This window comes from Arachis hypogaea, chromosome 4 (assembly GCF_003086295.3).
Source record: "Arachis hypogaea cultivar Tifrunner chromosome 4, arahy.Tifrunner.gnm2.J5K5, whole genome shotgun sequence".
Classification (NCBI taxonomy): domain Eukaryota; kingdom Viridiplantae; phylum Streptophyta; class Magnoliopsida; order Fabales; family Fabaceae; genus Arachis; species Arachis hypogaea.
Window position 1 is genome coordinate 29,393,834 of NC_092039.1, and position 8,312 is coordinate 29,402,145.

Here is an 8,312-nt window from a genome sequence, read left to right on the forward strand (position 1 = left end):
GAGAAATCTTAAATCCTAAAACCTACAGAGAGGAGAGAACCTCTCTCTCTCTAAAAACTACATCTAAAACCTTAAATTGTGAATAATGAGATGTGCATGAATCAATCCATCAATTCTCCCACTCTGTAGCCTCTAATCTGTGTTTTCTGGGCCGAAAACTGGGTCAAAAACAGCCCAGAAATTACCCCCAGCGCTTTCTGCAGATTCCTGCATGTGCCGTCTGTCACGCGTATGCGTAGGTCACGCGTACGCATCATTTGGTGATTTTCCTTGTCACGCGTGCGCGTTAGTCACGTGTACGCGTCGCTCGTCTTCTGCGCTAGGCACGCGTGCGCGTCGTTGGTGCGCAAAATTGTGATCAATACTTTTCACAACTCAATTAATCCCCGGTGATGAAACCAAAAACTTGGTGTTCAATACCATGGCATAAACACAACTTCGCACAACTAACCAGCAAGTGTACTGGGTCGTCCAAGTAATAAACCTTACGCGAGTAAGGGTCGATCCCACAGAGATTGTTGGTATGAAGCAAGCTATGGTTACCTTGTAAATCTTAGTCAGGCAAACTCAAATGGATATGGGTGATATACGAATAAAACATAAAGATAAAGATAGAGATACTTATGTAATTCATTGGTAGGAATTTCAGATAAGCGTATGAAGATGCTTGTCCCTTCCGTCTCTCTGCTTTCCTATTGTCTTCATCCAATCCTTCTTACTCCTTTCCATGGCAAGCTTATGCAAGGGTTTCACCGTTGTCAGTGGCTACCTCCCATCCTCTCAGTGGAAATGTTCAACACACCCTGTCACGGCACGGCTATCCATCTGTCGGTTCTCGATCAGGCCGGAATAGAATCCAGTGATTCTTTTGCGTCTGTCACTAACGCCCCGCCTTCAGGAGTTTGAAGCACGTCACAGTCATTCAGTCATTGAATCCTACTCAGAATACCACAGACAAGGTTAGACCTTCCGGATTCTCTTGAATGCCGCTATCAGTTCTAGCCTATACCACGAAGACTCCGATCTCACGGAATGGCTGGCTCGGTTGTCAGGCGAGCGCTCGGTTGTCAGGCGATCAACCATGCATCGTGTATCAGGAATCCAAGAGATATTCACCCAATCTAAGGTAGAACGGAGGTGGTTGTCAGTCACACGTTCATAGGTGAGAATGATGATGAGTGTCACGGATCATCACATTCATCAAGTTGAAGAACAAGTGATATCTTAGAACAAGAACAAGCGGAATTGAATAGAAGAACAATAGTAATTGCATTAATACTCGAGGTACAGCAGAGCTCCACACCTTAATCTATGGTGTGTAGAAACTCCACCGTTGAAAATACATAAGAATAAGGGCTAGGCATGGCCGTGAGGCCAGCCTCCCAATGATCTAAGAACTAGATGTCCGAAGATCCCCAGATACAATAGTAAAAGGTCCTACTTATAGAGAACTAGTAGCTTAGGGTTTACAGAGATGAGTAAATGACATAAAAATCCACTTCCGGGCCCACTTGGTGTGTTCTTGGGCTGAGCATTGAAGCATTTTCGTGTAGAGACTCTTCTTGGAGTTAAACGCCAGCTTTTGTGCCAGTTTGGGCGTTTAACTCCCACTTTGGTGCCAGTTCCGGCGTTTAACGCTGGAAATCTTGAGGGTGACTTTGAACGCCGGTTTGGGCCATCAAATCTTGGGCAAAGTATGGACTATCATATATTGCTGGAAAGCCCAGGATGTCTACTTTTCAACGCCGTTGAGAGCGCGCAAATTGGGCTTCTGTAGCTCCAGAAAATCCACTTCGAGTGCAGGGAGGTCAGAATCCAACAGCATCTGCAGTCCTTTTTAGTCTCTGAATCAGATTTTTGCTCAGGTCCCTCAATTTCAGCCAGAAAATACCTGAAATCACAGAAAAACACACAAACTCATAGTAAAGTCCAGAAAAGTGAATTTTAACTAAAACTAATAAAAATATACTAAAAACTAACTAGATCATACTAAAAACAATGCCAAAAAGCGTACAAATTATCCGCTCATCACAACACCAAACTTAAATTGTTGCTTGTCCTCAAGCAACTGAAAATCAAATAAGATAAAAAGAAGAGAATATGCAATGAATTCCAAAAACATCTATGAAGATCAGTATTAATTAGATGAGCGGGGCTTTTAGCTTTTTGCCTCTGAACAGTTTTGGCATCTCACTCTATCCTTTGAAATTCAGAATGATTGGCTTCTTTAGGAACTCAGAATCCAGATAGTGTCATTGATTCTCCTAGTTAAGTATGATGATTCTTGAACACAGCTACTTATTGAGTCTTGGCCGTGGCCCAAAGCACTCTGTCTTCCAGTATTACCACCGGATACATACATGCCACAGACACATAATTGGGTGAACCTTTTCAGATTGTGACTCAGCTTTGCTAGAGTCCCCAATTAGAGGTGTCTAGGGTTCTTAAGCACACTCTTTTTGCCTTGGATCACCACTTTATTTCTTTCTTTTCTCTCTTTTTTTTCGTTTTTCTCCTTCTCTTTTTTTTCGAATTTTTTTTTTTGAATTCACTGCTTTTTTCTTGCTTCAAGAATCATTTTAGTGATTTTTCAGATTCTCAGTAACATGTCTCCTTTTTCATCATTCTTTCAAGAGCCAACATTCATGAACCACAAATTCAAAAGACATATGCACTGTTTAAGCATACATTCAGAAAACAAAAATATTGCCACCACATCAAAATAATTAAACTGTTATAAAATTCAAAATTCATGCAATTCTTTTCTTTTTCAGTTAAGCACATTTTTCATTCAAGAAAGGTGATGGATTCATAGGACATTCATAACTTTAAGGCATAGACACTAAGACACTAATGATCACAAGACACAAACATGGATAAACATAAGCATAATTTTCGAAAAACAGGAAAATAAAGAACAAGGAAATTAAAGAACGGGTCCACCTTAGTGATGGCGGCTTGTTCTTCCTCTTGAAGATCCCATGGAGTGCTTGAGCTCCTCAATGTCTCTTCCTTGTCTTTGTTGCTCCTCTCTCATAATTCTTTGATCTTCTCTAATTTCATGGAGGATGATGGAGTGTTCTTGGTGCTCCACCCTTTTCTTAGTGATGGGCTTGTCCTCATCAATGGGGATGTCTCCCTCTATGTCAACTCCAACTGAATAACAGAGGTGACAAATGAGATGAGGAAAGGCTAACCTTGCCAAGGTAGAGGACTTGTCCGCCACCTTATAAAGTTCTTGAGCTATAACCTCATGAACTTCTATTTCTTCTCCAATCATGATGCTATGAATCATGATAGCCCGGTCTATAGTAACTTCGGACCGGTTGCTAGTGGGAATGATTGAGCGTTGGATGAACTCCAACCATCCTCTAGCCACGGGTTTGAGGTCATGCCTTCTCAATTGAACCGGCTTCCCTCTTGAATCTCTCTTCCATTGGGCGCCCTCTTCACAAATGACTGTGAGGACTTGGTCCAACCTTTGATCAAAGTTGACCCTTCTAGTGTAAGGATGTTCATCTCTTTGCATCATGGGCAAGTTGAATGCCAACCTTACATTTTCCGGACTAAAATCCAAGTATTTCCCCCGAACTATAGTAAGCCAATTCTTTGGGTCCGGGTTCACACTTTGATCATGGTTCTTGGTGATCCATGCATTGGCATAGAACTCTTGAACCATTAAGATTCCGACTTGTTGAATGGGGTTGGTAAGAACTTCCCAACCTCTTCTTCGGATCTCATGTCGGATCTCCAGATATTCACTCTTTTTGAGTGAAAACGGGACCTCGGGGATCACCTTCTTCAAGGCCACAACTTCATAGAAGTGGTCTTGATGCACCCTTGAGATGAATCTCTCCATCTCCCATGACTCGGAGGTAGAAGCTTTTGCCTTTCCTTTCCTCTTTCTAGAGGTTTCTCCGGCCTTGGATGCCATAAATGGTTATGGAAAAACAAAAAGCAATGCTTTTACCACACCAAACTTAAAAGGTTTGCTCGTCCTCGAGCAAAAGAAGAAAGAAGAGAGTAGAAGAAGAAGAAATGAGGAAGAAGGGAATGGCTTTGTGTTCGGCCAAAAAGGGGGAGAAGTGGTGTTTAGGTTGTGCGAAAATGGAGGAGTGAAGATGGGTTTATATAGGAGTGGGCGGAGGGTACGGTTCGGCTATGGGAGGGTGGGTGTGGGAGGGAAAGTGTTTTGAATTTGAATGGTGAGGTAGGTGGGGTTTTATGAAGGATGGATGTGAGTGGTGAAGAGAAAGATGGGATTTGATAGGTGAAGGGTTTTTGGGGAAGAGGTGTTGAGGTGATTGGTGAATGGGTGAAGAAGAAGAGAGAGAGTGGTGGGGTAGGTGGGGATCCTGTGGGGTCCACAGATCCTGAGGTGTCAAGGAAAAGTCATCCCTGCACCAAATGGCATGCAAAAAGGCGTTTTAAGCCAATTCTGGTGTTAAACGCCGGGCTGGTGCCCATTTCTGGCGTTTAACGCCAAGTACTTGCCCTTTTCTGGCGTTTAACGCCAGTCTGGTGCCCTTTTTTGGCGTTAAACGCCCAGAATGGTGCCAGACTGGGCGTTAAACGCCCAACAGCTAACCTTACTGGCGTTTAAACGCCAGCAGGTTCTTCCTCCAGGGTGTGCTGTTTTTCTTTCTATTTTTCATTCTGTTTTTGCTTTTTCCATTGATTTTGTGACTTCTCATGATCATCAACCTACAAAAAAAAACATAAAATAACAAAAGAGAATAGATAAAATATAACATTGGGTTGCCTCCCAACAAGCATTTCTTTAATGTCAGTAGCTTGACAGTGGGCTCTCATGGAGCCTCAGAAATGCTCAGAGCAATGTTGGAACCTCCCAACACCAAACTTAGAGTTTGAATGTTGGGGTTCAACACCAAACTTAGAAATTGGTTGTGGCCTCCCAACACCAAACTTAGAGTTTGACTGTGGGGGCTCTGTTTGGCTCTGTTTTGAGAGAAGCTCTTCATGCTTCCTCTCCATGGTGACAGAGGGATATCCTTGAGCCTTAAACACCAAGGATTCTTTATTCACTTGAATGATCAATTCTCCTCTATCAACATCAATCACAGCCTTTCCTGTGGCTAGGAAAGGTCTGCCAAGGATGATGGATTCATCCATGCACTTCCCAGTCTCTAGGACTATAAAATCAGCAGGGATGTAGTGGTCTTCAACTTTTACCAGAACATCCTCTACAAGTCCATAGGCTTGTTTTCTTGAGTTGTTTGCCATCTCTAGTGAGATTTTTGCAGCTTGCACCTCAAAGATCCCTAGCTTCTCCATTACAGAGAGAGGCATGAGGTTTACACTTGACCCTAGGTCACACAAGGCCTTCTTGAAGGTCATGGTGCCTATGGTACAAGGTATTGAAAACTTCCCAGGATCCTGTCTCTTTTGAGGTAATTTCTGCCTAGACAAGTCATCCAGTTCTTTGGTGAGCAAAGGGGGTTCATCCTCCCAAGTCTCATTACCAAATAACTTGTCATTTAGCTTCATGATTGCTCCAAGGTATTTAGCAACTTGCTCTTCAGTGACATACTCATCCTCTTCAGAGGAAGAATACTCATCAGAGCTCATGAATGGCAGAAGTAAGTCCAATGGAATCTCTATGGTCTCATTTTGAGCCTCAGATTCCCATGGTTCCTCATTGGGGAACTCATTGGAGGCCAGTGGACGTCCATTAAGGTCTTCCTCAGTGGCGTTCACTGCCTCTTCCTCCTCTCCAAATTCGGCCATGTTGATGGCTTTGCACTCTCCTTTTGGATTTTCTTCTGTATTGCTTGGGAGAGTACTAGGAGGGAGTTCAGTAATTTTCTTGCTCAGCTGACCCACTTGTGCCTCCAAATTTCTAATGGAGGACCTTGTTTCAGTCATGAAACTTTGAGTGGTTTTGATTAGATCAGAGACCATGGTTGCTAAGTCAGAGGTAGTCTGCTTAGAACTCTCTGTCTGTTGTTGAGAAGATGATGGAAAAGGCTTGCTATTGCTAAACCTGTTTCTTCCACCATTATTATTGTTGAAACCTTGTTGAGGTCTCTGTTGATCCTTCCATGAGAGATTTGGATGATTTCTCCATGAAGGATTATAGGTGTTTCCATAGGGTTCTCCCATGTAATTCACCTCTTCCATTGAAGGGTTCTCAGGATCATAAGCTTCTTCTTCAGATGAAGCTTCCTTAGTACTGCCTGATGCATTTTGTATTCCAGACAGACTTTGAGAAATCATATTGACTTGATGAGTCAATATTTTGTTCTGAGCCAATATGGCATTTAGAGTGTCAATCTCAAGAACTCCTTTCTTCTGATTTGTCCCGTTGTTCACAGGATTCCTTTCAGAAGTGTACATGAATTGGTTATTTGCAACCATTTCAATGAGCTCTTGAGCTTCTGTAGGCGTCTTCTTCATATGAAGAGATCCTCCAGCAGAGCTATCCAAAGACATTTTGGATAGTTCAGAGAGACCATCATAGAAAATACCTATGATGCTCCATTCAGAAAGCATATCAGTGGGACACTTTCTGATTAATTGTTTGTATCTTTCCCAAGCTTCATAGAGGGATTCTCCTTCCTTCTGTCTGAAGGTTTGGACTTCCACTCTAAGCTTACTCAATTTTTGAGGTGGAAAGAACTTTGCCAAGAAGGCATTGACTAGCTTTTCCCAAGAGTTCAGGCTTTCTTTAGGTTGTGAGTCCAACCATGTTCTAGCTCTGTCTCTTACAGCAAAAGGGAATAGCATAAGTCTGTAGACCTCAGGGTCAACCCCATTAGTCTTGACAGTGTCACAGATTTGCAAGAACTCAGCTAAGAACTGATGAGGATCTTCCAATGGAAGTCCATGGAACTTGCAATTTTGTTGCATTAGAGAAACTAATTGAGGCTTAAGCTCAAAGTTGTTTGCTCCAATGGCAGGGATAGAGATGCTTCTCCCATAGAAATCGGGAGTAGGTGCAGTAAAGTCACCCAGCACCTTCCTTTCATTGTTCTTTGAAGATTTTTGTTAGGTCCTCTACAGAGAGTTGTGCCTTAGCTTCTCTCAGCTTTCGCTTCAAGGTCCTTTCAGGTTCAGGGTCAGTCTCAACAAGAATGCTTTTGTCTTTGCTCCTGCTCATATGAAAGAGAAGAAAACAAGGAAATATGGAATCCTCTATGTCGCAGTATAGAGATTCCTTGAGGTGTCAGAGGAAAAGAAAAATGGAAGGCAGAAGTAGAAAATTCGAACTTATCAAAGAAGATGGAGTTCGAATTTTGCATCAAGGAATAGTGTTAGTCCATAAATAGAAGGATGTGAGAAGAAAGGAAGTAATTTTCGAAAATTAAGTAAAAGATTTTGAAAACATTTTGAAAAAAATACTAATTGATTTTCGAAAATAAAAGTGGGAAAGAAATCAAGTGATTTTTGAAAAAGAATTTGAAATTAGAAATCAAAAAGATTTGATTGAAAGCTATTTTGAAAAAGATGTGGTTAAGAAGATATGATTAGTTAAAAAAAATGTGATTGAGAAGATATGATTTGAAAGACATTTTAAAAGGATTTGATTTTAAAAATTAATGACTTGGCTATCAAGAAAAGATATGATTCAAACATTAAACCTTTCTCAACAGAAAAGGCAACATACTTGAAATGTTGAATCAAATCATTAATTGATAGCAAGTATCTTTGAAAATAGAAAGAAATTGATTTTGAAAAAGATTTGATTGAAAAGATATGATTTGAAAAAGATTTGATTTTGAAAAACTTTGAAAACTTGAAAAAAAATTGCATTAAACGCCCAGAATGGTGCACATTCTGGCGTTTAACGCCCAAAAATCTACCCTTTTGGGCGTTAAACGCCCAGCCAGGCACCCCGGCTGGCGTTTAAACGCCAGTCTGTCCTTCTTCACTGGGCATTTTGAATGCCCAGCTTTTTCTGTACAATTCCTCTGCTGTATGTTCTGAATCTCCAATTCTCTGTATTATTGACTTGAAAAGACACAAATAAAAAATATTTTTGGATTTTTGATATTGAGGAATAATCAAAATGCAACTAAAATCAAATAACAATGCATGCAAGACACCAAACTTAGCAGTTTGTATACTGCTGACACTAATGAGAATGCATATGAGACACATAAACGCTCAAGTCAAGAAAATTCAAAGATCAGAGTAAGAAATCATCAAGAACAACTTGAAGATCCTTAAGACACATGAATGAATGCATGCAATTGACACCAAACTTAAAATGAAACTAGTGTCTCAAAAGGAAAAATATTTTTGGTTTTTGTAAATTTTTTGTGTTTTTTTTTTCAAAAATCAAGTGGAAA

General features: G+C 40.9%; 1 non-coding gene across 1 annotated transcript; it reads left to right on the plus strand.

The window, feature by feature from the left end:
- The first annotated feature begins 6,507 nt into the window (after window positions 1–6,507).
- On the plus strand, window positions 6,508–6,615 carry LOC112798823 (small nucleolar RNA R71). Its single transcript, XR_003200420.1, has one exon. It is a non-coding gene; the product is annotated as a small nucleolar RNA R71 (small nucleolar RNA).
- Window positions 6,616–8,312: the final 1,697 nt, after the last annotated feature.